The sequence below is a fragment of the Spermophilus citellus genome, assembly GCF_964194105.1.
Source record: "Spermophilus citellus genome assembly, chromosome: 9".
Taxonomy (NCBI): Eukaryota; Metazoa; Chordata; class Mammalia; order Rodentia; family Sciuridae; genus Spermophilus; species Spermophilus citellus.
In genome coordinates, this window is record NC_138191.1 from 89832772 (window position 1) to 89849830 (window position 17059).

The window sequence follows — 17059 nt, forward strand, 5'->3', positions numbered from 1 at the left end:
TAAAAAAAAAAAAAAAACAGAAGGGATGTCATCAGCATTGATAAAAGGTTCAAGCAGTCCATCCAAATGCTCACTGGATTCAATGGGAACCTCCAAAAGAAATGCTAAACAGGGCATCTCAAGTTGCTTCTGATGTGCTCTCTGACTCACTCCGGCAACCCTTACAACTACCCCTTGACAGGTGACTGAATAACAGAGGCAGCCAGGATGGCACTATACTTTTCTATAACAGTATACAGCCCAAAAACAGTGACAAGAGCAGCTTGGTGGTAATTAACATATCAACCTCTCTAAAGCAAAGAAAAAAAACTAAAACATAAAACAGTTAAGATGCCATAAGCTTGACATTTATTAATTTATTAAAGATCAACAATACCCTATGCTCCAGATATCATGGAAAAAGAGATTGGAGTATAAATCAGCATAATTTTTTAGGAAAAAGATTTAGCAATGTCAATAAATGTATTAACATATATTTAATTTTCATTTCTTTTACCCAGAATGTCTACTTCTGAGTGTCTCTCCTAAAGAAATAATTGCAAACAGACACTCTGTATGGCAAGCATATTTACTGCCTTTTTTTTTTTTTTTTTTGGTACTATGGATGGAACCCGGGAGCTTTATCCCTGAGCTACATTCCCAGTCCTTTTTTTGAGACAGGGTCTAAATTGCCCAGGCAGGCCTTGAACTTGGTGTTCTCCTCCCTTAGCCTCCAGAGTTGCTGTGATGACAGGCATGTGGCACCAGCTACTGCACTGGGTTTTTTTGGTTTAAGGATTTTTTTTGTTTGTTTGCTTTTTGTTTTTAATATTTTTTTAGTTGTAGATGGACACACTACCTTTATTGTGTGTGTGTGTGTGTGTTGCTGAGGATCAAACCCAGTGCCCCCCACATGAGAGGCGAGCACTCTACCACTGAGCTACAACCCCAGCCCCTGCATTGTTAACAGCAAAACTTTTGAAAAATTTAAACTATCAGTCATTATAATAATAAAGTAGGTCCGAGTATACCAAAAGGGAGTGAAGAGGAAACATTTACAGCCTGCCTGTGGCCCACTCTTTCAACTTGAGAGATTCCCTCAAAACAGACCTCCCAACAAACACACTTAAGGTTGCTGATAGATAACAAAGTCCCTTCTTTTAAAATGTCAGGCTATACCTGCTTTTTGTAAATAATCTGAGAATTTATGGATTTATGGGGCATGGCTGGCTGGGAAATGGGATACTCAAACATTTTCTATTTGTGTAACTAAAGGAGTATAGAATTAGAGTCCCAAGACAGAAAAGGCTTCTTAGGAAAAAAAATATTTCTGTACAGATCGCTCAGAATTTGTCTGTTAATCCCACCCCACAAAAAAGATGTCTCTGGGTGATCCAAAAATCAAAAAAAATAATTGGTTGGAAGGAGACAAATCCCCCCCAACTAATCCATCAGATTTCTTTAAAAAGCCATAGTCATGTGATAATAGGTCATGTTTGGTCAGCAGGTGATGACAACTATACCAAAATATATTACTTTACAAATTTCAGTGGTGTGTGTATGTATATACACACATTCACATACATGGCTATAAATAACCCAGTGAAAAGTCTCTAGATGTAGCAGAAAGCCCGGAAAAAGTAATTTAGACCAGCGTTCCAAATACAAACTGCAAATTGATGCTTGGCCCACAAATAAGTACCAAAATTGTAAATAAGCATTTAGAAACCTTCCTGCAAAATGGCACAGTAAAAGATGTCCATTATATTTAGTAATTTTTTTAAAATGGCATTGTATTTTGTGTATCTTTTTATATTTCATTTTTAAAATGATTTCTTCTTAAAAATCAGTCTTTGAAAGATTGAGGAGAAGAGATCATGACCTTTCACCACTGATAGTTTGAGAAGCACTGATTTAGATGGACAGCTTTGAGAGAGTCCTTCTAAATAATGCTAAGCAGACTGGTCTTTATCCTGGAGGCAACAGGAAGTAATTAAAGGCTTTTAAGTAAGGAAGTATTCAGTTCAGATTCCTATTTTTAAAAAGTAATTCTGATAATAGTATTGATCAGTGTAGTCTTCTAACTTTTTTAAACACACATTTCCAGAACATTGAAAACATGCTGGGCTAAAAGTGTATATAGCTCAGTGACAAAGTGCTTGCCTAGCATGCACAAAGTGCTGGTGGTTTCATCTCCAGAAAGGGGGGGGGGGGGTAATATTATTATACACACACACACACACACACACACATATACATACATACATACACACACACACACACACACACACGCCTGGAAAACTACTATAATTCCATGATTTTAGGTAACAACTAGGGGAGAGGACTAAAGCTCTAAGAATATATGAAAGAAATGCAAGTAATCTCCACAGCTAAACACCCAGAAGGTAGCACTTGGGTTAAATGGATCCTGTTTCTCTCTCATGGTATTATCATAGAAAATCTTTGGCCAAATTTAATATTCTTAATAAGAAACTAGCAGGGCTTACGGAAGGGAATTTAAAGTTTGTTTAAACATTGTAAAGGAGAGTCCAGCAGGTCATCAGTTACCTACAATTGGCAGGAGTTAGACATTAAAACGCCACAGCGTACCACTGTCCCCATAGTCATAACAGCCTTAAAAGAATGAGAAGTTTATCATGCTCAGCAGTTTCCACTCCATCATTGATCAAGAGAGTTCAGGCCATGAATTTTTCATATCTGATTCACCGAAGGATTTGATTGAAGGAAATTCTTATAATATTGTGGCTTTATGAAAAATCCATGTTTTTAGCCAATACCAATTAATGGAATCATTTGCGGGGGGGGGGGGGGGGGGGCTGATAGAGATAGAAATTTAATTTAAATTTCTGCTTGAAAACTCTTTGGAAAGATTTATTAATCTCCTTAGATCAAGAATTTAGGCAAATTAAGGACCCCAAGAAACACACTTTTCTGACCCCCAGTTACTCACAAGAATGTAACTCCCCACTGATTTAACAAGACATCTGATTTGCTATCTTGAAATTTTAGGAGAAAAAGATCCTGGCTACTTCCTTGGGGAAAGCACAGGTATTCAGTCTCTAATGCATGTGTGAATTGGACAGATCACAATTAGACTACACATGACTCCTAAATGGAAATTTCCCAGAGCTCAATGAATTAGGCAGTTCAAAGAATCGATGAGCCATTAAATATAAAGTCATGATTTCAGAAGTCACTCAAAAATTGAAGTCCATGAACAGCTTTAAGTTTCTATCACTTCCCTTGGAGAATGAAGCTCAGGGTCGTCTAATTGTCATTCCCTGTCCTCAAAGTTCAGCATTTATGAGGTACTGATTAAATGGAAAAAGAACTCCTAGCCAAACAGCAATGTGTTTCCCCACCAAGACTCCACATAAATACATCTGCTGCCATACACACACAGATTCAGGTGTCCTCGCCTTGGCTTCCTACCAAATGATCAAGGTCTTTCTAAACCCTTTAGATACAAAAATAATGTGGTTTTTTTTTAAACACTGTCAAAACACTATATCCCTAGAATTTTGGAAACAGATATAAATTCCAGAATGATACTGACATTTGGGGCTAAATGCTTAAGCCATATGCAATGCTGAAGTTCATTTGACACTGAACATTCAGGAAATGTTGGAATCAAAATTGAAAGACATGATGTTAATTCAAACTCAGAACTAAAAATTGAGTCAGTTCTTCGGAATATTTCAATTAGCCAAATACTAATTTTATGAATCTCTTCAATCCATACACTCCCTGTAACTTGGCCAATTTTGAATAAAGTTAAAACTGCTCTATGGTATACTTCCACATTCCTCTTGGTGACAGTTTTCTCCCACAAGCAACAATTAAAAAAAAAAAACTGGGGAAATTTCACACTTATGGTTCTCTGATGATGCAGCCAGTCCCCCACAAAAGAAGGACCTTGGGCATTCAGACTCTTCACTAATGGTCAGTGATTAATGACTAATTTCCAAAAATTCTGTTCCGTTTCCAGCACACTACAGATGTGTGCCCTAACTTTTCTCCAGAAATTCTGGTCATACAGTTTTTGGAATGTTTCTACTATTCAAAATAATCCTAGCAAACTATGGAATAGGCCACTCTAGGTTTTGGATGTCCTATCCACCAGCCTTCACCCCCCCGTTTTTCTCCTGCCTTTCCCCCAAAATCATTCTCCTGCATTTTTTTAATACCTACCATGTATAATACAATACAATGTCACTCTGTATAAAATTATCCCATTGATATTCTTAACAATGTATTATCATTTCCATTTGTAAATACAGAAACTCCTTACAATTAAAAAAAAAAAAGAGGGAAATGCTATGAAAAAAAAGTTAAAATAGAGGAAACATAGAGGACAATGGGGGGTGTTAAGTTGGGGAGCGGGGTTCAGTATCCAATGTTAATGACCTTTTCAACAAACAGCTACATTAAATGTGAGAAGAGGCAGCATGAGAAGTAGTGGTGAATGCCTTGTAACCCCAGCAGCTCTAGTGGCTGAGGAAGGAAGATCATGAATTCACAGCCAGCCTCAGCAACTAAATGAGGCCCTAAGCAACTCAGCAAGACCCCATCTCCAAATACTGTCCATCTACAACTACAAAAAAAGGCTGGAGATACAGCTCAATGGTAAAGCACCCCTAGTACCAAAAGGGGCAGGGAGAGACTATTCGAATTATAAACAACAGGAACATATGTCAACAACATTGTCCCTCAACATTCACTTATCTCACCTCCTTCTCCTAACACACTCTGTCTTGGATCTTCATAAGAAGTTTCAGAAAATTACTCCAAAGTAGCATGGGCCAGAAGTCCTTCACAGTTCCTATCATCAAAGCCTTGTGCATTAAGGGAAATAAAAACTGGAAATCCATATGCAATAAAATGAAACTGAATCCCTTTCTCTCGCCATGCACAAAAGTTAACTCACAATGGATCAAGGAGCTTGATACCAAATCAGAGACTCTGCGTCTGATAGAAGAAAAAGTTGGCTCCGATCTACATATTGTGGGGTCGGGCTCCAAATTCCTTAATAGGACGCCCATAGCACAAGAGTTAATAACAAGAATCAACAAATGGGACTTACTTAAACTAAAAAGTTTTTTCTCAGCGAGAGAAACAATAAGAGACGTAAATAGGGAGCCTACATCCTGGGAACAAATTTTCACTCCTTGAACTTCAGATAGAGCCCTAATATCCAGAGTATACATAGAACTCAAAAAATTAGACAATAAGATAACAAATAACCCAATCAACAAATGGGCCAAGGACCTGAACAGACACTTCTCAGAGGAGGACATACAATCAATCAACAAGTACATGGAAAAATGCTCACCATCTCTAGCAGTCAGAGAAATGCAAATCAAAACCACCCTAAGATACCATCTCATTCCAGTAAGATTAGCAGCCATTATGAATTCAAACAACAACAAGTGCTGGAGAGGTTGTGGAGAAAAGGGTACACTTGTACATTGCTGGTGGGACTGAAAATTGGTGCAGCCAATTTGGAAAGCAGTATGGAGATTCCTAGGAAAGCTGGGAATGGAACCACCATTTGACCCAGCTATTCCCCTTCTCGGACTATTCCCTGAAGACCTTAAAAGAGCATACTATATTGGGCTGGGGATGTGGCTCAAGGGGTAGCGCGCTCGCCTGGCATGTGTGCGGCCCGGGTTCGATCCTCAGCACCACATACAAAGATGTTGTGTCCACCAAAAACTAAAAAATAAATAAATAAGTATTTAAAAAAAGAAAAAGAAAAAAAGAGCCTACTATAGGGATACTGCCACATCGATGTTCATAGCAGCACAATTCACAATAGCTAGACTGTGGAACCAACCTAGATGCCCTTCAATAGATGAATGGATAAAAAAATGTGGCATTTATACACAATGGAGTATTACACAGCACTAAAAAATGACAAAATCATGGCATTTGCAGGGAAATGGATGGCATTAGAGCAGATTATGCTAAGTGAAGCTAGCCAATCTCTAAAAAACAAATGCCAAATGTCTTCTTTGATATAAGGAGAGCAACTAAGAACAGAGCAGGGAGGAAGAACATGAAGAAAAGATTAACATTAAACAGGGACAAGAGGTGGGAGAGAAAGGGAGAGAGAAGGGAAATTGCATGGAAATGGAAGGAAACCCTCATTGTTATACAAAATTACATATAAGAGGATGTGAGGGGGAAGGGAAAAAAAACAAGGGAGAGAATTGAATTACAGCAGATGGGGTAGGGAGAGAAGATGGGAGGGGAGGGGAGGGGGGGGAAGCAGAGGATAGGAAAGGTAGCAGAATACAACAGTCACTAGTATGGCATTATGTAAAAACGTGGATGGGTAACCGATGTGATTCTGCAATCTGTATACAGGGTAAAAATGGGAGTTCATAACCCACTTGAATCAAATGTATGAAATATGATATGTCAAGAGCTTTGTAATGTTTTGAACAAGCAATAAAAAAAAAAAAAACTGACCTATCCCTGAAAGGCTACGGACCAAAAGCTATCTACAAAACCAGGCAAGAAGTATCAAAGCGAATGGCAAGACTTTTAAGGGCAAGACCTACATTAAAGAGTGCTCATCTCACAGAGAATTTACTAATTTCTTTTAACCTTAAGAGAAAAAAATTTAAAAATAAAAAAAAAACCTTAAGAGAGTTTCCCAAATACATGCACTTAATATTCACAGGTTTTAAATCTGAAATTCTTAAAATAGTATCTCTATTTGCAATAATATTGTCAGGTTTTTAAAACTTTATAAATGGCTTGCTATGTATTTATTCTTTGACAATTTCCTCAATTTCCAGTCTTTAAAATGTATTCATGATGATAAATGTAGTTCTTTCTTAGTCATTGTAACAACTAAATAACATTCCACCATAGGAATACACACCCAATCTATTAACAAGCATTTTAGATTGTTTCCTATGGTCACTAACACAAAAACAGGATTAGAACTAACTAGCCGATGTAAAACCCGGTGACTCAGGAGGCTGAGTCTCAGCAACTTAGGGAGGCCCTAAAGCAACACAGTGAGACCCTCTCTCTAAATAAAATATATATTTTTAAAAATGGGCTGGGAATATGGCTCAGTGGTTAAGTGCCCCAGAATTTAATCCCTGGCACAAAAAGAAAAAAAAAAAAAAAGAAAGAAAGAAAGAACTAAATATCTGTTTTGATAACTAATTCTTGAACTAAGGAGTTTCTGTAATCTATGAGCTTTGTTAAATTAAAAAAAAAAAAAAAAGTACAACCAGGCATGATCATTCACATCTATAACCTCAGCACTCAAAAGAGGTTAAGGCAGGAGGATCAACTAAGCCCAGGAGTTTGAGGTCAGCCTGGGCAACACAGAAGATACCATTTCAAAAATAAATAGTAAAAAATTTGCAACAGGAGGGAATTAACATGGGGGGAGGGTTGTCAACCTGACCCTCAATATTCACTTATTTCAACTTCCTCTCATAACACAGAGTCAATAAAAATTATTTAGATAGTTTTTAAAAAATTAATAGAAATTAATACATTTGTAGTAAAAAGGGCTAAATGAGATACAGCAGAATATTTAACTGGTACACATTCAACAAATGAACAGCTTTTTTCATTCAAAATGATATAAGATATTTTGGGGGCCTCGAGGAAGCTAATAAATTGTAGCTGAGGTTTTGCTGTGTACTTAATAACAGTCATTTCTGAGAAGACTGAACAATAAAATTCTTCACTGTTGCAATGAATACAAGAGAGGAGATTACACAGAGACATCCTATAAGTTAGAGTTAAAAAATCAGTTTATATGTAATCTATGAGCTTTGTTAAATTAACAAAGGGTAAGAGGGTAAGTGCTTCAGTAAACTAAACCATCTTAAGGACTTTTAAGGATAAAAACGTACTGAATTCTCACCCAGTGTTACTCAACAAAAATGTAATGTGACACACACATTTAAATTTTCTAGTAGACTCATGAAAAAGGTAAAAAGAAACAGGTAAAATTAACTTCAAATACACTTCATTTAACCCAGTACAGATAATCATCTCAATATTAAATAATATAAAAATTTGTGAAGGTATTTTAAATTGTTTCTATACCAAATCTCTTCAAAATCTAGTGTGTATTTTACATTTACACTCTGTCTAAAACCAAATAGTCCCATTCAAGAGCCCAGTAGTCACATGTGCGAGTGGTTTACTGTGTTGACAGGAGTATTAACCTAGACCTTTTCACAAAAATCCCTGCACAGTGTTTTCAGAAAAGACTTTTGTTTGTCAGGTCATATGGTCAAAGCAACTGGGAGAACAGAATTGAGCTTTATGCATAAAAAGATTGCATCTCCATAATTCTATCAGAATTAAACCTCAGAATAGAGGAGCAAAAAGTGGGAGAATAATAGCTTACCAATTACAAGGCACATTATTTTCTTTCTACCTACCCCAAATCTCAGAAGATCAACTACAAATGGGAAAATGGAGGACCAGAATCAAACAACTTGCCAAAAATCATAGGGTAAGTGGACCTAATTCCATGTCTTCAAACTATGCAGGCTTCACAGCTGTATAAACAACAACAACAACAACAACAAAAAGTGAGCTCTATCTCTTCAGCATTGATACATCCCACCTACTAAAAGAAATGATATTGGTTGGGGGTTATAGCTCAGTGGTAGAGTGTATACCTAGCATGCCCATGGCACTGGGTTTGATCCCCAGCACCACAAAAATAGATGAAAATAAAAGAAAGGGAACTGAGAGGCACTAAATTTCTCTCCATTTTCACCAGAACCTAAAATGGGAGCTTTTAAAAAGTCATCTAAATCTACACAAAAACCTCTAAGTAAAAAAGAAGAAGAAAGACAGAAAGACGTAGCCCTAGTCTTACAATCTCAATATCAGAGCGGAATAGTCCTGTTTTCTGAAATGAACTTCCTCTACTATCAAAGTGAGTAAGTATTAAGTAAACAAACTGAACTCCTTTGTGTAAAAAAAAAAAATTATTATTAAATACTTAAACACAATTTTAAGGATTAGGAAATTCTGAGCCACTCAAAGTCTCAAGTGTATTTAAAAGTGAACTGACTACAAGACAATACACAGATATTTCTAACTTCAAAATGCAAATAGAAAAAAATGTTATTAGTGATTTTCTTTCAATAGAGAGTGGGCTTCTGGGTGCCTGTAGGTGCTCTTCTGATAATTCTCTACAATTTTCCTACGATGAATATGCTAACTTCATAGTTACAAAAATATTAAGGGTCTGGAGTTGCAGTTCAGTGGTAGACCACTTGCTCAGCATCCACGAGGCCCTGGGTTTAATTCCTAGCACAACCATCATAAAAAAGACTAATGATAAATACATGACGTGATTTTAAATACATAACAATGCCTAATTAAGGCATTGTTAAACACAGACAAGAGCTCAATACAACTGCTTCTCAATTTTAAACAAAACTATTTTTCTGGTGATAAGCCCCATTTTCTGTGACCGCTAAAAGCATCTAGACAGGGTAAATCTCTTTGAAACTCATTTTATAAATTCTACCCATTAATTACCTTTCGTGTCCACATTTATTAACTTTCTAATTACTTTAAATTTTTTATGATCCTTATAAAGGCCATTAGGGTACTGGAAACATAAATCTCATTTTAACTACAGGTCACCACCTCACCTGACATTTTCTGATTCTGCAAAATAACCACATTTGTTTTTAACTCCCTCCTCTATTAAAGCTTTCCTTTAAACCAGACGCATGCAAAAGAACCGGCAGCCAATAGGGGGTTTGTCCGCCTTCAATGTGGTCTACCACTCCCAGTGGAACTGAGATTTCCCTTCTAGGTCTCCAGAAGGCTTCTTCATTCAGGAAACGACTGAGGGGTTGCGCACCTACCAATGAGCAGACCCCAAACGCAGGTGAGAAGCAACCTAGAGAAATCAGGCCGTGTAAAGCGCACCTCAATCACAGAGACAAACCAGTGAACTAGAAATTCGAATCCGAAGTGATAAGGGCCTTCTAGGGAGAGATAAAAGTGCCAATTGAACACACCAGGGGGAGATTAATTTGACCCGCCGCGTGTACCCCGAGGGATGGTGCTTTGAAGGGCGGGAAGGATCTGTTGGGAATGTTTTCCTGAGCTTGACTTGAAGCAGGAATCCTGTAATTTTCCCAAAGGCCAGAGCCCTTTCCGCCCGGTTCTGCGGATGTGCGCAGTGGGGCTGGCAGATCCTGGCCGCGACCTGGCCGGAGCCAAGTCGCCCAGTCGGCCCGCAGCTGGGCCCCGCTTCTTCTCGGGCTCCCGAGTCGGGGCACCACTTGTGCACCCCCTCCACAGTCACTCGTGGAGGAAAAGACTCCGCCCAGCTCTGGGGGCGCAGCGGAAGGCACCGATCTGGGTGCACAATCCAACCCCTGCGTCCCGGAGCGCAGCCGGCCGGAATTGAGGCCGGGGAGGCCTGCGGAGACTGGGCGGCTCCCTTGCCCCGGCCCTGCCGCGAGCCTGCGCGGCGGGGCGGGGTCCGCGGTGGGGTGACGCCGGACCAACGCAAGAGGACTGCGGGACCCCAGCGGGTTCCCGCACGCGCCGCAGCCCCTCCGAGCGCCCCGCGGTGTCTGCAGCCTCGGGCCCACCCACCTCCGGGCAGGCGAGCTGGGAGCCGGGAAGGCAGGTTCGGGAAGCGGGCGAAGCGCCGTCCCCGCCGGCCTCGGGGAACCGGGATCCCCGGGGAGCAGAGCGCGCCCACAGTGCTGGGACCCCCACGCTTTACCTGTTCCTCCGGATGCGCGGGTGGGAGCCCGTGGCGGGCTCGGCGGCCACTTTCTCTCACCTGGGCGGAAGTGAGAGGCCCAGAGTGAGGGCGCCTCACCTGCAGTCCCTCCCCTAGCCGGACCCTCCCCGATCGGGGCGGGGCGGCGGGCGAGAGAGTCTGGGACTGGGGAGGCCGCTTCCCCGCGGGGAGGCCAGCTGGCTTCACTGTTTTGTCCAGGTGTGGTTCCACTGGCAAAAGATGTTAAAGAGCCCGAGAGGTGGAATGTGGGTACCAAGAGGTCAGATGAAACTCCTCGTGGTGGGGGCACCTGGCGCTGACCGAGTAGGAAGATGCCAGACAGGTGTGGTGGGGGGGGGGGGCTGAGAGCGAGACCCAAACCAAGGAAATCGAAGGTGGATATTGCTGAAACCACGGAGTCAAATCCACCTAGCACTTTGTCCTTTGGCCCCTTTGTTTCCCACATTTTCTATTCCCACCTTGTGTTTTCTATATCTGATGACACAACATAAAATTTACTAAGTGTCAATCCGCAACCTTCTTCAGGCAGAGAAGAATACAATTGTAGGAGTTTTTTATTATTATTATTTAGTTTTTTAAAAAATTAATCGAGTAGTATTGGCTAGCTATATATGCAAGATGCTAACTTAAACATTATCACATTTATTGAAAAAACTAGGCACCTGGTAGATTTAGTACCTCAAATTTAGCACCAGCCAAAGTCTTTCGACTCTATTAAATACAGTATTGATTTTACAATACATTTTAACATTTCCCTTGTTTTGTTTTGTTTTTGTAGGTTTTTGTTTTTCTTTGTTTTTGAGACAAGAATCTAGGTCTGATAGGAAGATAGACCGTTTTTTTCTTCCAAGATCTGGAACAAGATAAGGATGTTCACTTTCAGTGATAGGGAACACACAGCCCTGAGCAGTAGGAACACGAGGCTAAAGGAATATCTATAAAAGGGACCCACTGTGAGCTGGGGATATAGCTCAAGTTGGTAGAGTGCTTGCCTTGCATGCATAAGTCCCTGGGTACAATCCCCCCTCACCACAAAAAAGGACCCACTGTGCTGATCTCCATATACTTTCCTTAAAAAAAAAAGCAATTTACCTGCAGCCTTGCCTGGCTTGAATCAACAGGATATGTTACATTCCTCAGCAAACAACCTATTATCTACTGGAGGCCTACAGGCCCACATGCTATAAAAGCACAAATTACTCTTAAAGGGGTTGGAGGGTACTTCCTTGACCCTTACACAGACCTATCTCCCAGATTATTCCCCCTCACCATAAAATCTGTAAAAACAGGTTCCAGTTAAAACCAGTCAGATTGGGCCAAATTAATCTAAAGCTCTCATGCACAGTGGTAGCTTGAAAGTCGGATGTTATCTTGCTGTCAGTCAAAAGTCAAGAGGTAGACCTGAGCAGGACTCTTTGGAAACTTCCCTGGGGCTCCCCCATTAAACTGGAGGTAGAGGGTCATGCTGTCCTTCTTTGCTCTGAGAGTACCCACTCTGCTTAAAGAATGATCCCTTTTCCCTTTTCCTAGTCCTTCAATAAGCCCTTTAAGCCTGCAACTCTGAGCAAAATGTCTCAAATTTGGGGGGCATGATTTCAAAAATTGGGTTATAGCGGGGGGCCTCTGGGATGCCTCAGCTTCATAGCAGGCCTATGCCCTACATCATTAATCTTATTCCATATATTATTGGAATCTTTAGCCAGAGTAATAAGACAAGAGAAAAAAATAAAGGGCAGCCAACAAGGAAAGGAGATGTCAAATCATCCCTGTTTGCAGATATTTGACTTTATATATAGGAAAACATGAAGACTTCACACACAACAACTTTTAGTCTTAAAAAACTAGTAAAGTTGCTGAATACAGAAATCAATAGCAACTATCATCATATAGTGGCTAGTACTATGTGTTTTGCCACTAGCAACCTCAGTTTGCATCTGAGTCATGCCACCAATAATAATAATCAGTAGTATTTTATACCAAATAATGAACTCAGCAAGAAAAAAATTAAGAAATGAATCCCATTCACAGTAGTTTAAAATACTTTAAAACACCTAGGGATAATTCTAAGCATCAAAGTGAATTATCTCTGCAAAAAAAAATTAAATACTGATGAAAGAAATTGAAAAGAACACACACTAATACACAAAAGGAAAGACAACCCATGTACATGAATTTGAAGAACTAATGTTGTTAAAATGTCCACACTACCTAAAAGGTAGTATATAAGTTAAACAAAATTTTTATCAAAATGTCAATGGTCATCTTTACAGAAATAGGAAAAAAATCCTCATATTCATATGAAACCAAAAAAAAAAAAAAAAAACCAAGAGAACCCAAAGCAATCTAAAGCAAAAAAGAAAATTAAAGATGGAGGCAGAATTGCCAAGGCAATTCTGAGCAAGAAGACCAATGCAGGAGGCATCATGATACTTGCCTTCAAATTATGCTATAGAGCTATAATTAAAAAAAAAAAAAGCATAGTATTGGCATCAAAATAGACATGAAGACCAATGGAATAGAAGACACACAGACCATCATATATACTTATGGTCATCTGATAATGATGTTGAAAAAAAGATAGCCTTTTTTAAAAAGATAGCTGGCAAAACTGGATATCCATATGTGGAAGAATGAAACTAGATCCCTATCTCGCACCCTACACAAAAGTCAAATCAAGTGGTTCAGCAACTTAAACCAGAAACTTTGCATCTGTCAGAAGAAAACATAGACTCAATACCAACATATCGGTATAGGCAGACTTCCTTACAAGACCCCTGTTGCTCAAGAAATAAAACCAAGAATCAATAAGTGGGATGCTATCAAATGAAAAAGCTTCTGTACCGCAAAGAAAATGATTAAGAGAATGAAGAGAGAATTTACAGAATGGGAGAAAATCTTTGCCAGCTACTCCTCAGACAGGAGATTAAAATCCAGAATACATAAAGAATTCAAAAAACTTACACACACAAAGCCACAAACAAGTCAATCAATAAATGGAAAGAAAAACTAGACAGACATTTCTCAAAATAACCAAAAAATATATGAAAAAAAATGTTCAATACTTCTAGCATCTACTGATACCCTGGTCTCACCATGTCCCTCATCAGTCCAGGACCCAACAGGGAAATGCAAATTAAAACTACACTAACATTTTATCTCCAGTCAGAATGGCAATTATCAATAATATAAATAGTAATAAATGGTGACAAGGATATGGGTGATATTGCACATCCACTGTTGGTGAAAGTGCAAATCAGTATACCTACTCTGGAAAGTAGTCTGAAGACTCCTCAAAATACTAAGACACATATGATGCACCTATCCCATTCCCCAGTATTTACCCAAAAGAACTAAAATCAGCATACTATAGTGATAACAGCCATATCAATGTTTATAGCAGGGCATGTCACGATAGCCAAATTATGAACCAGTCCAAATGCATGTCAACAGATGAATTGATAAAGAAAATAAAGTATATATACACAATAAAGTTTTACTCAGCATAAAGAAGAATGAAATCATGGAATTTCCAGGGAAATGGATGGAAGTAGAGAACATGATGCTAAGTGAAATAAGCTAGGCTCAGAGAATCAAGGCTCAAAAAATTTTCTCTCATATGCAAAAGCTAGAACAAAATTAGGGAAAAGGGGGAGAGGTCTAATATCATAAAGGTATAGGGTGGAAATGGTAGGAGACCTTCAATGATACATAAAATTATAAGAGGTCATGAGGGGCAAGGGGGAGGGAAAAAAAGGGGGGAGAGAATTGAACAGCAGGGGAGGTAGAGAGGGAAAATGGGAGGGGAGGGGAGGGGAGGGGGGATAGTAGAGGATAGGAAAGGTAGCAGAATACAACAGTCACTAATATGACATTATGTAAAAATGTGAATATGTAACAGATGTGATTCTGCAATCTGTATTTGGGGTGAAAATGGGAGTTCAAAACACAATTTGAGTCAAATGTATGAAAGATGATATATCATGAGCTATGTAATGCTTTAAATAATCAATAAAAAAATAAAAATAAAAAAAATAAAGGTATAGGGAAGATCAGTGGAATAAAAGAAGGAGATCAAGAGAGAGGAAGGAAGGATGAGAAAGAGGACAAAATGGGAAATGAATTTGACAAAATGATGCTATGTGCATGTGTGAATTCCACCTTTATGTATATCTATAAAGCATCAATCAAAAATAAATGAATGAGTAAAAGGAGGACCAGTAAAGTAGAGACAGAAGAATAGGGAGCAGGAGCAGAGGAGGGAAGGGTAGTGGGTAGAGATTGAGGTACTGAAATAGAGTAAATCAAATTCCATTCATGTATGATTTTGTCAACACAAACCCAACTATTATGTATAACAGTGCACTCATTAAAAAAAAAAAAAGAATAAAGCCAGAGGTATCACAAAACCTGATTTCAAAATATTCTGCAAAACCAAAGTAACCAAAACAGCATGGTACAGGCATGAAAATCAAGACATGAACCAATGGAACACAGAGAGAACCCAGGAATAAATCTACATACTTATAGTCAACTGGTCTTCAATAAAGATGCCAAAAATGAATTGGAAAAACATACTGTCTCTTCAATACATGGTACTATGAAAACTGTATATTCATATGCAAAAGAATGAAACTAGATCCCTATCTCTCACCATAGACAAAAATTGACTTAAAATGGATCAAAGAACTAAATGTAGGACCTAAAACTACTGGAAGAAAGCATAGGAGAAACATTTCAGAATATTGGCATAGGCAATAATTTCTTTGGATAAAACCCCAAAAGCACAGGCAACAAAACCAAAAATAGACAAATGGGATCATATCAAACCAAGAAACTTTTGCATAGCAAGTTAAATAATTAATAAGATGTAGAGACAAACTTCAGTATGGGAGAAAATACTCATAAACTATTCATCCACCAAATAATTAATAGTCAGAATATAGCTGGGCATGTTGGAACAAATTTGCAATCCCAGCTACTTGGGAAACTGGGGCAGTAGGATCAAAATTACAGCCAGCTTCAGCAACTTAGTGGACCCCTGTCTCAAAATTAAAAAAAAAAAAAAAAGTTATAGATCCATAAAAAAAAAACTTAAATTTTAAAAGGGTTAGAAATGTAGTTTAGTAGTAAAGCACCCCCTTGGGTTAAATCCCTAGTATTGGGGAAAAAAATACAGAATATTCAAGGAACTCAAAACTCAACAGAAAAACAAAGCAAAATAAAAATGCACAAAGGATTTGAAAGACATTTCTCACAAGAGCATACACTAATAGCCAAAATATATATTTTTTTAAATGCTCAATATTCATAATCATCAGGGAAATGCAAATCAAAATCCCAATGACAGGCCACCACAAGGCCCTCCACCTCCGCACGGCCTGCCACCACTGCCTCATCTCTGAACACAGCCACCTCCATCTTTGAACACTGCCACTGCCATCACCATCTTAAGACTTGGCAGTCTTGATCTTGGGACACCAGCCAGGACCTGGAAGCCCAATATCAAGGTGCCTGCAGGTTTTCCACAGCCGCCACCATCTCAGGACAAGGAAGCCACCATTTGGGAACACCAGCCAGGGCCTAGAGGTCCATTGTCCAAGTGCCTGTGGGTTTGGTGGCACCTGAAGTCTTCTTGCTGATGTGCTGTTGGCCACCAACTTGGAGCAGAGGCAGGAGGGAGGCAGTCTCTCCCCAGTTCCTTGAGTCCTGAAGTGCTCAGGGACAGTTGGGTGTGGCTATAGTAGGTGGGAAGGTTGGAAGAGGGTGTGAGGTTATCTTGCTGTCAGTTCACCAAGCCAGCCAGTCTGGCATGCACTGGTTCCCAGAGCCCATTTGGGCTGGCACTTGCTGGACCCTGGTACAAGCCTGGTCTCCAACTCCCTCCCCAGTTGAGTATCCACTGATACCCTGTTCTCACCAGGTCCTTCATCAGTCCAGCACCCGACAGGACCATCCCCAATTCCCAATCTGCCAATCCTTCCCTAGCCACCAGCCCACTCCAGTACTCACAGCTTCATGGTAGGCCTGGACCTCTCAAAGCCTGGTCCTGATCCACCCAATGGAGAACCGCTCTCATGACAGGTGCACAGGTCAAGCACTCAGCCTTCAGGATCACCTGGGAGAGAAGTGCCTGACATCTTTCTTTCTTTCTTTTTTTTTTTTTTTAGTTTTACATGGACAAAAATATCTTTATTTTGTTTACTTATTTTTATGTGGAGCTGAGGATCAAACCTAGTGCCTCACATGTGCAAAGCAAGCACTCTGCCACTGAGCTACAGCCCCAGG

General features: G+C 39.5%; 1 protein-coding gene across 6 annotated transcripts in view; it reads right to left on the reverse strand.

Moving 5' to 3' along the window:
* Nucleotides 1-10884, reverse strand: part of PATJ (PATJ crumbs cell polarity complex component) — a 346985-nt gene extending 336101 nt beyond the window's left edge. For all 6 annotated transcript variants that reach the window (XM_081306348.1, XM_081306345.1, XM_081306347.1 and 3 more), the window contains exon 1: nucleotides 10754-10884. The gene's annotated coding sequence lies outside the window, so the exon portion shown is untranslated. The remainder of the gene's footprint in view (nucleotides 1-10753) is intronic.
* Between the last annotated feature and the right edge of the window lie 6175 nt (nucleotides 10885-17059).